The sequence below is a fragment of the Terrapene carolina genome, unplaced genomic scaffold (assembly GCF_002925995.2).
Source record: "Terrapene carolina triunguis isolate 2854851 unplaced genomic scaffold, T_m_triunguis-2.0 Scaffold838, whole genome shotgun sequence".
NCBI classification, from domain to species: domain Eukaryota; kingdom Metazoa; phylum Chordata; order Testudines; family Emydidae; genus Terrapene; species Terrapene triunguis.
In genome coordinates, this window is record NW_020665189.1 from 8,483,775 (window position 1) to 8,503,883 (window position 20,109).

Here is a 20,109-nt window from a genome sequence, read left to right on the forward strand (position 1 = left end):
ATAGCATAGCCCATGTCTACACTACAAAATTTCTTTTTATTCCTTCCTTTGGAGAAATATTAACTTATAGGTTGTGTGCCTGGTGTATGGCATGTATGTATGTGAGGGAGAGAGAGAGAGAACAAAAAAATTAAGGAAAACCAAGTCAAAGAGATGTGTTTTGAACATAGTGAGGTCTGCAGTCATTCTTATTTCATTTGGGACTGAGTTCCATAGTCTGGTTAAAGCTATTGTGAAAGTTCTCTTTCCTTCTGTCATGAGTCTCCATGTACTGGGTGACAGTTTTATTGTTTTAGGGGAACGTAGATGATGTGGAACAACATGGTCATTGAGTCTTCTTCCATCAGATAACTAGAGCCAGATCCATGGACAATTTATGTAAGGGCAGAGACATATAACAGCATGCAATTCTCAATCGGGAACCAGGCAGAGAGCAGATTACTAGGGTGATGTGAGCACAGAGACTTGGGTTGTTTAGCAGATTTTGTACCAGCGTATGTTCGCTATTCCTCTTCCCACATTCTTTATAGTAAGGCGTATTTGCGCACACACATTATATTTGTTTTGTAAGAGTTCATCCGCCCCTGCTGCTCACTCCCAGCCTTAAGTCACGTAGGCCTTGGCTACACTTGCAGATGTACAGCGCTACGAGTTAAACCTGACTTCGTGCAGCTGAGTAGGGAAAGCGCTGCAGTCTGTCCACACTGACAGCCGCCCAGCGCACTGTCATGGTCACATCTGCGGCAATTGCAGCGCTATTGGGAGCAGTGCATTATGGGCAGCTATTCCACAGAGCACCTTTTCCCATTCTGGCGCCGTGGGTTGTGGGAAGGGGGCGTGGGTGCGGGGGATTCTGGGTCCTCTCCCAATGCCCCGTGATGCATCGCTTCGCATCCCAGAAATCCCTTTGTTTCCGTCCACCTTTGGCGCCATCTTTCAACGGTTTCTGTGCAGCACGATCTGTCTGCGGGAAATGGAGTCCGAACTGCTGAGGTGTATGCTGACGAGTCTCGCCAGCACGTCACGTTTGGCTGTCGAACTATTCCTTAATATCCAAAGTGACAGTGAGAGTGAGGGTGAGGAGTCCGACGATGCTATCGAGCCACGTAACGTGTACGACACGAAATTGCTTGTGGCTTTCACGGACATGCTCAGCACCGTGGAACGCCGCTTCTGGGCTCGGGAAACAAGCACTGAGTAGTGGGATCACATCGTCATGGAAGTCTGGGATGACGAGCAGTGGCTGCAGAACTTTCGAATGAGAAAAGCCACTTCCATGGGACTGTGTGAGGAGCTTGCCCCCACCCTGCGGCGCAAGGACACAAGATTGAGAGCTGCCCTGCCAGTGGAGAAGCGGGTGGCTATTGCAATCTGGAAGCTGGCAACTCCAGACAGCTACCAGTCGGTCGCAAACAAGTTTGCAGTGGGAAAGTTGACTGTTGGAATCGTGTTGATGCAAGTTTGCAAGGCCATTAATCGCATCCTACTCAGAAGAACCGTGACTCTGGGTAACGTGCAGGAAATAGTGGATGGCTTTGCACAAATGGGGTTCCCTAACTGTGGAGGGGCGATAGATGGGACGCACATTCCTATTCTGGCACCACCCCACCTAGGATCCGAGTACGTTAATCGGAAGGGGTATTTCTCTATGGTTCTCCAGGCGCTTGTGGATCACCATGGGCGTTTCACTGACATTAACACAGGCTGGCCCGGAAAGGTGCATGACGCACGCATCTTTCGGAACACTTGGCTGTTCAGGAAGATGCAGGCCGGGACATTTTTCCCAGAGCGGAAGATCAGGGTAGGGGAAGTTGAAATGCCCATTGTGATCCTTGGAGATCCCGCTTACCCGTTAATGCAATAGCTCATAAAACCCTACACAGGGAGCCTTGACAGCAGCAAGGAACGGTTCAACTACAGGCTGAGCCGGTGCCGAATGACTGTGGAGTGTGCCTTTGGCCGTTTAAAGGCCCGCTGGCGATCTCTGTATGGGAAGCTGGACTTGGCCGAAAACAGCATCCCCGCGGTTATATCTGCGTGCTGTGCCCTCCATAATATTTGTGAAGGGAAGGGTGAAAGCTTCACTCAGGCATGGACCTCTGAGGTTCAACACCTGGAGGCTGAATTTGCACAGTCAGAGAGCAGGGCTATTACAGGGCCCAGCGCGGGGCTGCAAGGATTAGGGATGCCTTGAGGGAGCAATTTGAGGCTGAAAATCAGTAGTGATATCTGGTGCCCTGCACGGGAGTGAAGTGCAGTAGTTCCAATCTTTAGGAATCAGTGTTTGCTAAGCAGACAAGCAGACTTGCAGTGCCTGTTTATTTCCTGGGCTAAGGAGTCTTTTACTTTATGCAATAATAAAGAATGTTTTCAAAGCCAAAAAATCCATTTATTGAAAAGAAAAAAAATTTATTTATTGAAAAGAAACAAGGGGGCGGAGTGGGGAACAGTACAATCACAGATTCGCGTATGTCCTGTCTGGTGTGCTGTGCAGTGAGTGCTGCGCTTCAGGACAGCTATACTGCATGGTGATGGGGGTTGAGTGCAGAGGGTAAGGGTCGTGGTTTTCAGGGCTGGGTGGTGAAGATACTGGTGTTGGAGGCAGCGGGTGGCGTGAAGAACACGGAAGTTGGGGAAAGTGGGTTGGAGGTGACAGTGGGGCACAATGGAAAGAGTTTTGGGACAAGGGCTGTGGGGGGGGTGGCGTTTGCATTTGTGGTACTGCTCTTCATTCTGCATGGCTACCAGCTCCTGGATAGCGTCTGCTTGGCGCTCCAGGATGCTTATGAGCCTATCAGTGCTTTGCTGCTGATGCGCGGTGCTTTGCCGCCAGTGCGCTGCATTTTCCTAGCGGATCCTGCTTTCTCTCTCCCTCCAGTTCTGTGCTTTCTCATTCTCTTTAATAGATTGCCACATCACTTCTTGCAGCATGTCTTCTTTGCTTTTTCGCGGTCTCTTCCTGAGTCTTTGCAGTCTCTGAGCAGGCGATAAGAGGGACGGCTGAGGTCTCAGGGTTGATGCAGCTGTATAGGCAAAATGCAACATTTAACAGAGGCAGCATTGTTTATACCAGACAGAGTAATGATTCCCCCCACACTTAAGGACTAGAAAACACACAGGGTCTACACAATATCATAATTTTCCCGTCCGAAACAGAGCACACATCCCACGGGAGCCTCAAAATGGTGAGTAAGGGGGACTGATTGTTTCAGGGCTGCACTGTCCTCTGGGTTTCTGTGCCGTGGGGAGAGCCAACAGCTTCAGGGGGCACCTACACTGAACACTGTCCCAACATTTTCCACAGGAGTTCATCCTGGACGATATCTCGCTGCTGAGAGTGACCTGGGAAGCAAGGGAGGGTCTTCTACTGCAATGCGGCTTCCGCCCTGGCACATATGCAGCTTGCCTGTGTGCAGCAATGGTCCCCCCGCCCCTCGCGGCACAGTGGCGCAGACATGTTAGCCTGGCTGCGACAAGGACCATGGTGGCTCTCCCGATAAACCTGCGCAAGCGCATTGCACACGTTCTGGATGAGACATTCAAGGAGATTACCGAGGCCGATTACAGCGATGTGATAAACCACATCAATGCACTATTCCGCATCTAGGCATGCATGCCTAACCCGCCTCTCCCAAAGAGCCCGCACCGAAAAAATTCCTTCCCGAAAAAAAAAAAAACGCCCCCCAGGAACCCGCCCCTCCGGTCGTCCTCCACCAAGTACCGGCCGCTGCGACTGGCTACCTTCCTCCTGGCTCGAGAAGAGCTCCTGGCTGCATGGCTCCAGGGATTCCGGGGTGTCTCCATCTGGCCCACCACCATCACTCCCGTTTTCCTCCCACTCTTCCTCCCCCCCCCACCGGCTCTGAAGTGTCCATGGTGGTGCTCGGAGTGGAGGTGGGGTTAACCCCAAGTATCGCATCCAGCTCTTTGTAGAATCGGCAGGTCGCGGGGGGAGAACCCGAGCGGCCGTTTGCATCGCGGGCTTTGCGGTAGGCACTCCGCAGCTCCTTCACTTTAATTCTGCACTGCAGGGCGTCCCAGTCATGGCCCCTTTCCATCATGTCCTTTGATACCTTCCCGAAGGTATCGTAATTCCTACGGCTGGAGCGCAGCTGGGACTGTACAGCTTCCTCCCCCCAAACACTGATGAGGTCCAGCAACTCGCCATTGCTCCATGCTGGGGCTCGCTTGGCGCGTGGAGGCATGGTCACCTGGAAAGATTCGCTGATAGCACTCCACACCACACCGGGCTGAGCAAACAGGAAGGGGATTTTTAAAATGCCCGGGGAATGTAAAGGGTGGGTCACATGGTTGGTTACCTGAGGCCAGGGCAGTAGAGTTTGAACTGATGACCAGAGTGGCTACAACAGGCATTGTGGGATACTGCCGAATAATTCTCGAGGCCATTCACAGCGCATTGGGCAGCCACACTGGTGCCGCAGCGCTGCAGCGCAATACTCGCTATTCCTCTCGGAGAGGTGGAGTACATGCAGCGCTGCAACCACGGAGATACAGCGCTGCAAATGCCTTGCCAGTGTGGACGGGGAGTGAGTTACAGCGCTGGGGGAGCCTTTACAGCGCTGTAACTCGCAAGTGTAGCCAAGGCCGTAGTGAACTTTGCCAAATGGAACATTCTTTGCCTCAGGATGTGTGATGAATTGGGAGTGCTTGCAAGGGAGCTGCAGGTAACAATTACATGAACGTTAGAGATATTCTGCTTAGTACATCTCATGACAGAGAGCCATAGATTACTATAAACCAGTGAAGAAACCAGTAAATGTCAGATTGTAATTGATAATCAACTAGGGATGTAAAATGTTAAATGGTTAGCAGGTAAACATTAGGTTTATCGTTAACCAACCTTAACCGTTAACCCTCTGCGCACTGGCCAGAGCAGCCCCAGCCAGCCGGAGCAGCCACTGCCCTGGCTGCGTCGGGCCCGCCAGAGCGACCCCAGCATGATTTTCCAGTGTAGGCAAGGGCCCATTTGTTCTGCCTAAGGGTGCTTCTATACTGGGGGGGGGGGGAACCCACCACAGCAGCAATGAGTCTCGGAGCCTGGGTCAACTGACTCAGGCTCATGGGGCTAGTGCTTTGAGGCTAAAAATAGCAATGTAGACATTGCCACTCGGGCTGGAACTCTGACTCTGAGACTTACTCCCCTTGGTGGGTCTCAAAGCCCGAGCCTGAATATTTATACTCTTGTTATTTTTAGCCCTATAGTGCAAGTCCCACAAGCCCAAGTCACTTGACCTGGGCTCTGAGACTCACCACCACGGGTTTGTTTTGTTTTCTTGTTTTGCAGCATACATGTAGCCTATGTTTCCTTGTCTGGGTGGTCACACTGTGATCCAGGTCTCTCTCGCCTTGGCTGTAGCCCATCTTTTCACTTCTGTTGGGGTAGCACCCAGCTGCATAGCCAGTGGCTCTTCCCCCTCCAAAGTCTCCTCAGCTAACTATGCCTTGTTTCATATACCACATGCTGAGTAATAACATGAGAGGACTCCATGCTTCTAAAACTAAATTGGCACTTTATGAAGAGAACTATTTACAGATGCTACAGCTGGTGCTAGCATTCCAGCCATATGCACACAGACTGACTTCCTGGTGTCTCCTCCAAATGTTTCCCTTCAGCAACCTTTGCTCCTCCTTCCAAGTTCCATGCAGGTTGCTACATTCCTCCCTAAATCAAAGTTTAATGCAAGCAGTCTACAATCTCACTTAATTTAAAAGGCAACCTTCCCCTTTAACAGCTCCACTCCTTTTGGGCTAGAGGTTCTCCTCTCTGAAGGCATGCTCCTCCCTAAACCTGGTCATTCATAGCTTCTGAGACAGGCCTGGGCCTTTAGTTGAGGTCCTTGTCCCCATTCAGTCTGCCAAGCCCTTCTCCTGAACTCTTCCATGGCTGTCCCCCAAATCATCTGTAGTCATTGCTCCACTCAGACATCTAACCTAAGGCTCCAATGGGATCATACCTCTAACTCATTCCTACAGGATTCTCCAGCAGCTGAGGATGACCAAAAGTGAGATAATTACCTATTGCCAATGAACAAGCTGTTGTCGTGGAAAGAATTTTTTTCTAAAAGTAATTTTTTTCTGCATTGGTGGTTCAGTGGTAGAATTCTCGCCTGCCACGCGGGAGCCCGGGTTCGTTTCCCAGCCAATGCACCAATGCCTTTTATAATTAGTTTAGATATAGAAAAAAATTACTTTTAGTTCACAGACTCAAGCCTGAGGCCAGTTTATTGACATACAAACCAGTGCGCACTGGGGTGTAGTCCGAAGACCAACACCCCGAGCCCCACACGCAGGCGGGCTTTTATTCCATTAAACCACAAGCAAGGTACAAACAATACGTCATGAGTTAAGAAATTGGGGACGAATCATAAGCTAGACACAGGGTGAACACGAGCTCAGGGGCAAATCACAAGCTGGGTATGGGGTGAGCACGAGCTGATCACGAGCTAAGAAGCTAGGGTTGGGGTCAGTCCTCCCTCCTCCCCTTGCCTACTTTCTCAATTTCCGAGAGGTGGGTGTAGAGGGGCGCTCGGTGGTTTCCGCAGGGGTGGTGCTCGGCTCTAGCTTGGGTACATTTCTTAAGACTTGGTACATGTCATTTTCCGGGGGATTTCGGCGACAGGCGAAGGGGGGAGCTTTCCAGGAGATGCTTAAAGGGGAGCTATTATAGGTTATTTGCAGATAGTTGGAATTGGAGAATTTGCAGATAACTACAACTGCAAGAGTGATTAGCTCTTTGCAAAAGCAATTTCTTAATGTATTTCATAAACTTGCGGTTATTATATTCTGTGTTTCTTTCCTTCCTTCCTTTCCCCTCCTCTGTTACTACTTTTGTCTGGGTTTTGGCAGAGAATTGATTTGAGCAGTATTGTTCAGGCTTTTAGGCCTTCTCTACTCTGCACAAAGGTCACCATCATGACAGCCTTCTGTTGGAGGTGTTTTGGGGCCTGTAGGCCCAGAACTTTGGCTATCGGAAAGGAGGCCCCCCTGTTCTGTTCCTCCACACTGTGTACCCCCCACCTAACCCTCTGCATAAGTTGCTGATTGGCACTTAGAACCTGGATTTTTCAAATTGGAGTTCCAGTCCCAGCAATTGGATCCATATAGGCAGACCCCAGTGAAATCATTGGAGCCTGGCAAGTGTGTTCCCATGCAGATCTCATTGCAGTATTTGGGCCTGACATTGTACAATGAAGGGGGGTTCTGTCTGGAGTCCCAGCCCCTGAGGCTTGATAGGCTAAGGTAAAACCATTTTTAAGGAAAATTGCAGCATAACAATCTTGTAGAGGTATATGATCCCAAGAAAAAATGTGAATCAGGGAGGTTCATTTCTCCTTGTTAAAAAAGTTGTAACGCAAGTATGAAATACCGAGGTGCAATCCAGACCAGTGAAGGACAGTGTCAGCACTTGCTCTGCAACCTGGGGTGCCTTACAATGCTTTGCTGCTCCTCAAACAGCATGTAGGTTACACCCTGAGTGTCTGGATAGCCACAGCCCTGGTCCAGCAGCTCTGACCCCAGCAGCCTGTCAGCAAACACCACCATGCTCTGGCTTCCAGCAGCCTTAGTTACTACCTTGAGGGTGGCCCCAACACACTCCCTGTCCCAGATTTCCCCCCCAAAATCTGTCCAGCCCTCTCCCGTCCATTGCCCTTCTAAGGGGATCAACATACAACACTTCGTTTCCTTAAATGGAGTTACCCAAACAATTCACAACACTGGAGTAATTTTAATTAAAGAATAAAACAAATGTATTTAACTACAAAGAGATAGATTTTAAGTGAGTACAAGTAATGATTACAAGAAAAATAAAGATAAAAAGCTTTCTAAACTAGACTTCAAGGTGAAGTCCCTAACCACATGTTTTCAGTACATTGCTGACCAAATTCTCAGGTCAGGATCTGCTCTAGTAGTCCAACTGCTGTTTCTTTTGCATTCTCAGGTGTAAAGAGAAAGATGGATAGGGAGAGATAACTTTGGGTGGTTTTGCCCCTCACTTTTATAGTCCATTCCTCCTTTGAGATACATTTTCCTGAAGGTGACCTCTCAAAGCAAAGTTGATTTAAACAATAAAGAAGGTGACATGATGTCTGGTAGTGAAAGAGGATACATGCTATTTCTTCTCACCTCTGTTTGTTGAAATGCAGGTTTTCTTTGTCTCCTGTCTTCCCTCTCTCACTGTTTAAGGACCCTGTTTACAATTTATATGTAATCTGAGGTAAACACACATTCCTTTGTTTAAATTCTGCTTGACCAGTTCTGCCTAATGAGGGCTACATGGGTTTGGACATGAGCCGCCACCACCAATATCATTTAGGGGGAATTCATAACTTTACATATAATATTGCTACCTATATTTCACCATGATATTATTGACCAGAGAGCTACAGTAACTCCTCACTTAAAGTCATCCCGGTTAACGTTGTGTCGTTGTTAGGTTGCTGATCAATTAGAGAACATGCTTGTTTAAAGTTATGCAATGCTCCCTTATAACGTTGTTTGGCAGCTGCCTGCTTTGTCCACGGCTTGCAGACTATTGGAGCTAGCTGGTGGGGGCTTGGAACCAGGGTGGACCAGAAGCCCCCCATCAGCTCCCTGCTCCCCTAAGTTCCCTGTGCAGCAGCCACCCAGCAAGCTATATCAATTGCCGGACAGTTCAGCTGTCCCTCCCCCCACTGCCCTGTGCTGCTCCTGCCCTCTACTTTGGTGCTGCTCCCCGGAGCCTCCCGCTTGCTGTGCAAGGGGGGGAAGAGGGATGCTAATGTCAGGATGTCCCCCTGCTCCTGCCCCCCCCCCCACTCCTGCGCCTCATCTCCACAGAGCGGCGGGTTGGGAGACACGACAGGGCTCGGGAGGGAGCTTACTGGCAGCAGCTGCTGTCTCAACTTGCTGATCTACTTAAAAAGGCAATGTACTTAGAGTGGGGTCAGCATACTTAAGGGACAATGTGCGTGTTTCTCACTCTCTCACACACGGTGTGTGTCTCTGTCTCTCTCTGCCATGCTGTCTCCCCTCCCTCCATTCGTGCTGCCTTGTAGAGTGTGAGGCTACATTAACAACAATGTGTTAACCATTGAGGGCTCAGCCGAGTGCTAGTTCATCATTTAGCAGTAAGGCATTCCCTGGGAAATATCCTACCCCTCTTCCACCCTCTGACTTCACCACCTCAACCAAGCTTCACAATCATCATTGCTGTGTACAGTATTAAATTGTTTGTTTAAAACGTATACTGTGTATATATAGTCTTTTGTCTGGCGAAAAAAAATTCCCTGGAACCTAACCCCCCTATTTACATTAATTCTTTTGGGGGAAATTGGATTCACTTAACATTGTTTCACTTAAAGTAGCATTTTTCAGGAACATAACTACAACCTGAATCGAGGAGTTACTGTATTAGTTTTCAAGTGATACCTCACAAGGCATATTCTGTACAAAGATCATTACAGTGGTGTGTAGGGTGTGAATTCAGGGGTGCATTCCATCACAGAAAGCAAACAATGTGGAGAGCTTTCAAGGGATGACCTGGCGAGTTGTCACAGATACACATCAATTAGTCTCATCTTGCAATTGTTTTTAAACAGGTAGAAATCACAATCAGTTCCCTGTCCATTTCTGTTTGACATCTGGCCACAGCATTATCAGGGAAACTCTCTCAAAGAAAAGGGTTCTTCCTTTCTACCTGGCCAAAGCAGTTTCTTTATCCTGACACCACTGGAATTTTACCTTAGTATTGTGGAAGTCTCTGACCTGTGCCCAGTTTCATTTGCAGGCTGTCTCATTGCTTAAAAGATCTGTCAAATTCAAAGTATATTATTAATTATTATTATTACTACTGGGGAGAAAAAGTTAACAGCATGGCAATTATAATTAGTGTAATAATATCTTTCACTGGCTTTGAATGACTGTTACTCCCTTCAGCTTCTTCTGGGAATCCTATTTATTTAACCTCAGAGCATGGCAATCATATTTCCAGATTCTCTCATTTCTCTACAACTGTTGCAAAGGGACACTAAAACAACAAATTTGGCCCAAAATGTAGGTTTTGTAAAAATAAGCTTTTATGAAAACTAAGACCAATAAAAATGTTTCCATTGTGGTTTTCAAAAACTCAAATGGAAACAGGATGTTTGTTTTGTTTTATAAAAACAAAATCAGGTTATCTTTGTTTTTAATAACAAGTAATTCAATTTATTTCAGAGGAATAAAGTGACATTATTTTTCCACTTTTCTTAGGTGGTCACCTTACCCCATAAGATGACATCAAGAGAGGAAGAGCAATTTCTCATGCCACACAGCTTGTCACCAGAGTCCCTTATAAACATGGCTTACCTGCCTCTTATGATGACTTTGAATTGCATATTGCAGTAGGAATATAACACATTTCTAACATTCCCACCAGGAACAACATCAGTGAGAATAAATGGAGCTCTATTGGAAGCAGTTTAGAGTGTGTAAATGTACCAGGCCAGATTGTGCCTTGAACACACAGATGTGAAGCAGAGCTGCCCTCCAGGAGATGCTTTGGGAAGCATAGTGCCTCAGGCAAGCAAAATCCCTCCTCCACTCCCATGTCCATGTGCACCTGCTGCACCAAAATTCAGAGGGGTGCAAGTTACACTCCCTTATGTAGCTGAACACCTCCGCTGGCCAGTGCAAGGATGGGAGGATGGGATGGGCACCTAATGCCATCCTCACCCATTTGTGATTGTGAAATCTGCTTCCCACCTGTGATCCTGCCAGTGATGAATGCAAGGAGTGCCTTTCATGCTCTTTCCTCCCCACCGCCTGCTTCACTCCCTTTGACTGGTACTACCTCCCCAATCCCAGCTTTGCCTGGAACACGTATCAAACAGGAGTGGAGTATAAGAGCTAATCAGAAAGCTCTGGCAGCATCTGTAGAGAACTCCTACACAATCAGGCAGTATACCGGGAGTGAGGGCAAAAAAGCAAGAGGTTAGCGATTAGGCCAGAGTGCCAATACTAGAGCACATTAGCATTGTTCCATCCTCTACACCAGTGGTGGGCAACCTGCGGTCCATCAGGGTAATCCATTGGCAGGCCGCCAGACAGTTTGTTTACATTTGCACGGCTGTCTGCAGCTCCCAATGGCTGCGGTTTGTCATTCCCGGCCAATGGGAGCTGCGGGAAGCAGCGGCCAGCACGTCCCTGCAGCCCGCGCCGCTTCCCGCAGCTCCCATTGGCCAGGAACAGCGAACCACAGTCACTGGGAGCTGCGGGTGGCCATGCAAATGTAAACAAACTGTCTGGCGACCTGCCAGAAAATTACCCTGATGGGCTGCAGGTTGCCCACCACTGCTGTACACTCTTGGAGAATCCTCCCCATTCAGGGACCCAATGCCAAGCAGAGTTTTGGCCCCATAAAGGGAGAAGTGCTAGACTCCATGAAGTCTAATAGAAACTTCACTACTGCTATTGATTTTACATGACAGGTGCTCAGATCCTACAGAGATGAGCCACAGTATAAAAACCCTGAGAGAGATTATCGTGGGCTGTTAGCACCACTATGTTTAGGGTTCATAGAATATCAGGGTTGGAAGGGACCTCAAGAGGTCATCTAGTCCAACCCCCTGCTCAAAGCAGGACCAATCCCCAAACAGATTTTTGCCCCAGATCCCTAAATGGCCCCATCAAGGACTGAACTCACAATGCTGGGTTTAGCAGGCCAATGCTCAAACCACTGAGCTATCCCTCCCCCCTAGTTAAGGCTAGCTTACTGTTTAATAGCTGATTTTTCTAAGTACCCTAAAATCTACATGCATACTCAGATTGCCTTGAAATGTGTTGTCCATCATCAGGGTTCAGAGTAGGATTAGTGGTCCTAATTTGGGGTGGTTAAAGCAAAGGGTCTCCAAGTTATACCTTTCCCTTTAAAAAAAATCATGCAATATCAAAATTGTAGGGTACTTATCCCTCCTTCGAACCTTCCCCCACTTTTTTCCCCACAGATCTAGACCTCAAACTATAGCTTGGATCTGCCCCAAACTGATAGTGCTTGGATGTGATCTCACCTGGTCTCTAGTAGCCACTGCCCCTTCAGGGAAACAATATTTTCAAGGTTACCCAGGGTAAAAGTTGGCTCTCCACAAGCCAAGTTAATGTGTCAGAGAAAGTCATTTGCACTTGTGCAGTAGACATGGGGCTCTGTCGCAAGCCAGATTGTTTGAAGGCAGCCTGATGTAAGAGTAACTGGGTGCCTCAAGGTAGCATGCTGTGACCACTGAATTCAAGCAGCATCCATTTATAGTGCATCTGAGTCCTGCCTTTGGCAACTTTCCAAAATGTGTGTTGTGCATATTAGTTACTCTCTGCCTGCTTTCTGCAGGGTCTGCCTTTGGAAGTTTTGTCCCAAGAGCAAAACATCTGGTTAGGAGTCTCTATTTCAGAGTGCTCTAAAAACCACACACACCAGATTGTTTTCATCAAGGCTAGGGGTAGAGTTAGTGGTGCAAGTTTGGGGTCATTTGTGTGTGATGGCTATGGGAATTTCCTGCAATATCTTTGGGAGATTTTACTGTGTTCAATTTAAGTATCATTGTGGGGCAGTGATTGTATGGAATTCCACGGGGGAGGGTGATCACAGTCCAGGAACTAAGAACAGTGTGTGTGTGGGGGGGTGATTAGGCAAATTTACTCAGGTTGTAACACCTCCAGATAACACCCCCTGGAGAGGCTCGCATATACCAGTTCAAACTGGTCCAAGAGTGAGATCACTAGGCAAGATCACATCCAAGCAGGTGATATCAGTTTGGGATGGATCAAAGCCAGTTTAAGGTCCAGATCTGTGAAAAATGGTCCAAGTGGTGAATATACCTGAAACACTTGGTAATAGTGTAACGCCAACAGACCCCGGTCGTGATTGAACCTGGGATCTCTGAAGCTTAGTGCATGCGCCTCTACTGCATGAGCTAAAAGCCATATGGCTCGTAGAGATTAATTAGTCTGCTCTACAGCCTTAGCTAAGTGGTGTCAGTGCCAGTAGAGGGGACAGAACACCACACCCAGGAGGTGTGTGGGTTACAATAGTAACCATAATAAATTTGAATTTAACGTCTTTGGGGGGAAGGATTACCAAAGAAGCCCACCACAGTAGCATTTAGCTTCAAAAAGGGGAGCTACACAAAAATGAGGACGTTAGTTAAATGGAAATTAAAAGGAATACTCACAAGAGTGAAATGCCTGCAAGCTACATGGAAACTTTTTTAAAACACCATAATAAAGGCTCAACTTAAAGCAAATAGAGGACCAAAAAATGCCACCACGGGTAACCGAAGTGAAAGAGGTGACTAGAGGCAAAAAGGGTATTCTTTAAAAACTTGAAGTCAAATGCTACTGAGGAAAATAGAAAGATGCATAAACTCTGGCAAGTAAAATGTAAAAGTATAATTAGGCAGGCCAAAAAAGAATTTAAAGAGCAACTACCAAAAGACACACAAAGAAACAGAAACATTTTTTTAAGTATATCAGAAGCAGGAAACCTGCCAAATAATTAATGGGGCCACTGGACAATCAGGGTGCTAAAGAGGCACTCAAAGAAAACAAGGCCATTGCTGAAAAGCTAAATTAATTCTTTGCATCAGTCTTCACTGCAGAGGACATGAGGGAGATTCCCATGCCTGAGCCATTCTTTTTAGGTGACACATCTGAGGAACTGTTCCAGATGGAGGTACAAATTTGGAACAAATAGATAAATTAAATAGTAATAAGTCACTAGGACCATATGGTATTCACCTAAGAGTTCTGAAGGAACTCAAATATGAAATTGCAGAACTATTAACTGTGGTATGTAACCTATCGCTTAAATCAGCATCTGTACCAGATGACTGGAGGATAGCTAATGTAATTTTGATTTTCTTTAAAGGCTCCAGAGGTGATCTGGGCAATTATAGGCTGGTAAGCGTAACTTCAATACCAGACAAATGGGTTCAAGTATCAGGGGGTAGCCGTGTTAGTCTGTATCTACAAAAACAACAAGGAGTCTGGTGGCACCTTAAAGACTAACAGATTTATTTGGGCTTAAGCTTTCGTGGGTAAAAACCTCACTTCTTCAGATGCATAGAGTGAAAGTTACAGATGCAAGCATTATATACTGACACACGGAGAGCAGGGAGTTACTTCGCAAGTGGAGAACCAGTGTTGACAGGGCCAATTCAATCAGGGTGGATGTAGTCCACTCCCAATAATAGATGAGGAGGTGTCAATTCCAGGAGAGGAAAAGCTGCTTCTGTAATGAGCCAGCCACTCCCAGTCCCTATTCAAGCCCAGATTAATGGTGTTAAATTTGCAAATGAATTTTAGTTCTGCTGTTTCTCTTTGAAGTCTGTTTCTGAAGGTTTTTTTGTTCAATGATAGTGACTTTTAAATCTGTAATAGAATGACCAGGGAGATTGAAGTGTTCACTTACTGGCTTTTGTATGTTACCATTCCTGATGTCCGATTTGTGTCCATATATTCTTTTGTGGAGGGACTGTCCGCTTGACACTGGGTTGACACTATAGCAAAGAACAGAATTTATCAGACACACAGATGAACACGGTATGTTGGGGAAGAGTCAACCTGTTTTTTGTAAAGGGAAATCATGCCTCACTAGTCTATTAGGGTTCTTTGAAGGGGTCTTCAAGAATGTGGACAATGGTGATCGAGTGGATAGTGTACTTGGACTTTCAAAAAGCCTTTGACAAGGTCCCACACCAAGGGCTCTTAAGCAAAATAAGCTGTCATAAGATAAGAGGGAAGGTCTTTTCGTGGATCGGTAACTGGTTAAAAGACAGGAAACAAAGGGTAAGAATAAATGGTCAGTTGTCAGAATAGAGAGAGGTAAATAGCAAGGTCCCACAAGGATCTGTACTGGGACCTGAGCTTTCAACATATTCAGAAATGATCTACAAACAAACAAATACCCAACCAAAAAACCCTGTGAGGTGGCAAAGTTTGCAGACAATACAAAATCACTCAAGATAGTTAAGCCTAAAGCAGACTGCAAAGAGTTACAAAGGGATCTCACAAAACTGGGTGACGGGGCAAAAAATGGCAGATGCAATTCAACGTTGATATATGCAAAGTAATGCACATTGGAAAACATAATCCCAACTATACATACAAAATGATGGGGTCTAAATTAGCTTTTACCACTCAAGAAAAAGATCTTGGAGTCAGGGTGAATACTTTTCTGAAAACATCCACTCAGTGTGCAGCAGCAATCAAAAAAGCCAACAGAATGTTAGGAACCATTAGGAAAGAGATAGATAATAAGACAGCAAATATCATAATGCTATTATATAAATCCATGGTACACTCACAACTTAAATACTGCATCCAGTTCTGGTCACCTCATCTCAAAAAAGATACATTAACATTGGAAAAGGTACAGAGAAGGGCAACAAGATTAAGGGTACTGCTTGTTTTACTGAATACTGCATGCAGTTCTGGTCCCACCATCTCAAAAAAGATTAGAATTGGAAAAAGTGTTATTTACCCCTTCACATAACAGAAGAACGAGGGGATCACTTGATGAAATTAATAGGCAGCAGGTTTAAAACAAACATAAGGAAGTATTTCTTCACACAATACACAGTCAACCTGTAGGATGTGTTGCCAGGGGATGTTGTGAAGGCCAAAACTATAACTGGGTTAAAAAAATAATTAGATAAGTTAATGGAGGATAGGTTCATCAGTAGCTATGAGGCCAGATGGATATACCTCTGATGGCCAGATCTTGGAACTGGACGACAGGGGATGGATCACTCAATAATTGGCTGCTATAAGAAGAGAGGATACTTGGCTAAATTGACCATCGACCTAGCATGGCCATGCTTACATTTCTTATGTTAAACTGGATTGTACAGGGACCAACAGGCAACAAAAAGACTTTTGGATAAATAGCCTGAGTTTAAACTGACTCAGAGCCTTCTTTCTCATCCAGCAAATGGACAGAACCTTCTGTCAAAGGGGGGCCCAATGATTCCTGGGAAGGATTGGGAGGACTTTGATCTATGGAGGCCTATAAGACAGACAGGTGACCTCTGGTAAGCTTTTAGCATGCATATAGGAATTTTTATTGGTTTTTAATAAGTTCTCTCTGTAATGCTTTCACCTTAAGAATAAACTTGCTTGCTTAGAAAGAGCTGTGTGGTCACTTATAGCTGTGAGCAATTACATTGTTTATAGCCTCTGGAGAGCGAGCAAAGTGTGGATGCTGGCCTGTTTAGGCAGTCTGGCTTGCTGGGAGTATTGCAGTGTAGGCAGGGAGTTGCAGCACCTGGAAAAACCCTGGTCAGGAGGGAGGGAAATGCGTATCCCTGTCCGAGAGGCGACGGCTGGGTGCAGGAGGCCTAAAACTGGATGCACTTGCTGAACCACCTTGGGGGAAATATCGGTACAGCCGCCCTGAACCATGACAATTTGGTTCAGGAATTCATCACATTCAGCCCTCACAATAAGGGTCCATAATTTTCAAATTGCTTTAAACCACACTTGCATAGGGAGCTGGCTGTGCCTGGCCTAGGCTCGACCACTTCACCTACTCTGCACAAACTACCCTGGAGTGGCCACATGCTACCCTTTGCTAAGGGTGCTCTCTGGAAAATTATCTGCCCTTACCTCTGGCCTGCAGAGCACCATCATGCATGCTATATTCCTGGGGGAAATCTGCACCACTGCACAATGCAGAATTTTGCAGAAATTAATGTGCACACAGAATTTCCTTTCACCCAGAGAAATGGCCTGCAGTGCTACTGGCCGCCACTAGGGGCCACTGGATCCAGCAGAGCCCAGCTCGCACATAGAAGACACTGCTAGGAGGCAGAGGTGGAAGCCACATGGTTCCCGGCAGCTGCAGTTCCCAGCATGCCCTGAGGGAAGGAGGCGGCGGCACATAGAAAACTCCACACAAGCCTGGGACCAAGCATCAGGCTATTTCTCCCTCTGAATCCCTGGGCTGTGAGGGGTAGGGGGGTGTCTGGGCTAGGGGGGTGTCCACAGCTGGGCTCGGGGGGGGGGGGGAGGTGCGGGTATCTGGGCTGGGGGTCGTGATTGGGGGCGGGAAGGTAGGGGGGTTGGGGGTATGGGCGGGGGGGCTGGGATCGGGAGCAGGAGGGAGCAGAGAAACAGGAACTGGGTTGTCATAGGGATTTCTTTAGCACTCTACTCCTGGGAGAATTTTTGTGTCTCTCTGTATTGTTACAGACATACTTGCTGACAGGTATTTTGAAATAAATTGCCAAAATAATTGAAACTGGGATGATTATGTAGTGTTATTTTGACAAATAAAATTTGCAGAATTTTGCAGAATTTTAAAATATTGTGCGCAGAATTTTTAACTTTTTGGTGCCGAATTCCCCCAGGGGTAATGCTACCAGGCCCCACCGCAAGAATAAGCCATTGTGCTCCACTGCTTACACTACCCACATAACTCAGAACGGAGACCGAGAGGCATGATCCCTTTGGGCACAGACATCCCTCTCCTTGTTTCAGTCTGAGAGCTGTGGTGACCTGCTGCAGATAATCCCTGCACCCATGCATACAACTGCTCCCAAGCCCATGCCGGGCAGTTGGAGCACACGTCAATGAATGAGCAAATACAGTTCTGTTGGACATAACGCACCACACAAAATGCCATAGTTTCTTAGTCATGCCTCCCCTCTGCTTATTATGGGGCAGCCCTAGTTGAAACATACTTGTGGTATAACCCCCAGTGGCTCTGGCCAGCTCCTGGAGTCAGAGGTAAGGTTGCAGGGCAAGGCTGGTATGTACCTTATTCTGCATTTCCCAATTTTCAGAGCTTTAGGTGCATTTTATCTGAAACTGCTGGAACCCAGGAAAAAGAGATAAGGATAGGATGATTCAATGTTCTGGAAGAGTCCAAGGCACTGTCGGCCAACCTTAACTCTGCATCAAGAAGTTTAGGCAGTCAGCCCCTGCTGGGCGTTGAGCAACAGGAGAGATCTCTTTTGTTCAGAGGGCTGCCTGTCAGGATTTGAAGTTCAACAGCAACATCTAACAATCCTAAAAACAGCTTCCTAAATACCTCCTGGCCTTTATCTCACTTGCTCTATGTGTTCCTCCAGGTCTTTGGGGATGGGGGTTGTTCCCATCCACATCCTAAACCTTGAGGGTCTCACACCTTGTTGCTTCTGTCGGCCTAGAGCATTGCATACCCCAGGGGCTCCTTGCATCCCTCCATTGGACCCACACTCTCCCTGTGTGCAACCCTCCCATCCCCCTCTATTTCAGTAGGGTTACCATATTTCCACAATCAAAAAAGAGGACACTGGGAGGGGAGAAGCCCCGCTCGAGCCCCGCCCCTGCTCTGCCCATCCCCATCCACTCCCTCCCACTTCCCACCCCCTGACTGCCCCCCTCAGAACCCCCAACCCCCTCCCGCTCCTTGTCCCCTGACTGCCCCCTCCTGGGACCCCTGCCACTAACTGCCCCCTAGGACCCCACCCCCTATCTAAGCCTCCCTGCTTCTTGTCCCCTGACTGCCCCCTCCTGAGAACCCCCCCAACCCCCCCCCCGGACCCTACCTGTCCCCTGACTGCCCCGACCCTTATCCACACCCCCACCCCATATTCACACCCCCGCCCCCAGACAGACCCCCGGGACTCCCATGCCCTATCCAACCACTCCCCGCCCCCTGACAGGCCCCCCCAAACTCCTGACCCATCCAACCCCCCCTCTCTGTCCCCTGACCAGGGCCGGCTTTAGCAAAAGCCCAGGAATCGGGCTGCGCTCCGGCCGAGGTCGCAGGGCTTGGGGCTGGGCCGGAGGTGCTCGGCCGGGGCCGGGCCGCCGCCCTGGGGCCCGAGCCAGGCCGGAGCCGCTTGGCCGGGGCCGGAGGGAGCCGCTCGGCCAGGGCCGGACTGGGCCGCACCGCGCCTCCCCGGAGCCCTCCTCCTCGCGTCCCCCCCACCCACCCCAGCTTACCTGCTGCTGCCCGCCTGCCCCTGCTTGTTTTCAGACTTCCCGCGAACATCTGATTCGCGGGAAGCAGGGGAGGGGGAGGAGCAGGGGGGGCAGAGCGTTCAGGGGAGGGTAGGAGGGGGAAGTGAGCTGGGGGAGAGGTGGACAGCTGCGGGGCCGGGCAGCGTGCTAAGGCTGCAGGGGATGGGGGGAGCCGGGAAAGGGCTTTGGCTGCCGAGCAGCACTTGGCCGCCGCTTTTCAGTCTATAAATAGCCGACCGGGGGGGAAATCCCGGACATTTTCAGATTTTTAGAAATCCCCCCCGCACGGCTATTTAAAGAACGAAAAGCCAGACATGTCCGGGGAAATCCGGACGTATGGTAGCCCTAATTTCAGGGACTCCCTGCAACCTCTCCCCACTCCCTCCCCCCGTCAGTGGCTCTGTGTATCCCGCATGTCCCCTTCCCCTACCAGGGTTCCCCATTCCCCCCCCCCCCCACCCCCATGGCCTGGACAGGCAGCTGCACATTTACAGCATGGAACACACACCTCCCTCACCCGCATAAAAAACTGCAGGAATCACCCCTAAACCTGGAGTCCCTGGTTCTCCACACCATGCCTGGCCTTCTGGTAGCCTGGCTTCATTAGAACTGCACTTCCCACGGCCTCCAGGACCCTGGGGGAGGCGCCGAAGAAACAGGGATACAGAATTATACAGCCTGGACAGTGTTATCTTTTTTGCCTAATTTTTATAGGCCTAAAGTGGGGGACATTGTGCATCCCCCAGCCTTGTCCCTGTCCCATTCCAGCTCATCCAGCCTCCTCCACTTCCCCTTGCGTGGAGAGGCCTCCACAGGAAAGGAGATAGATTGATGTGAAGATGGCTGAGCTGTCTTTCTGTGCAGTACAGGGAAAAGTTATGTACAGAAGATCCCCTGCATGCCCAGATCTAGGGGATACAATCTAGCTCAGGGCTGGGCAAACTATGGCCCGGGGGCCGCATCCGTCCCTTCAGATGTTTTAATCCAGCCCTCGACCTCCTGCCAAGGAGCGGGGTCAAGGGCTTGCCCCACTCCACATGGCTCTCGGAAGCAGCAGCATGTCCCCACTCCAGCTCTTATGTGGAGGGGCAGCCAGGGGGCTCCGCACGCTGCCCCCACCCCAAGCGCCGC

At 48.5% G+C, this 20,109-nt stretch overlaps 1 non-coding gene across 1 annotated transcript; it reads left to right on the plus strand.

Annotated features, from left to right (window-relative positions):
- The first annotated feature begins 6,098 nt into the window (after positions 1-6,098).
- Positions 6,099-6,168, plus strand: TRNAG-GCC. Its single transcript has one exon. It is a non-coding gene; the product is annotated as a tRNA-Gly (tRNA).
- The last annotated feature ends 13,941 nt before the right edge of the window (positions 6,169-20,109 follow it).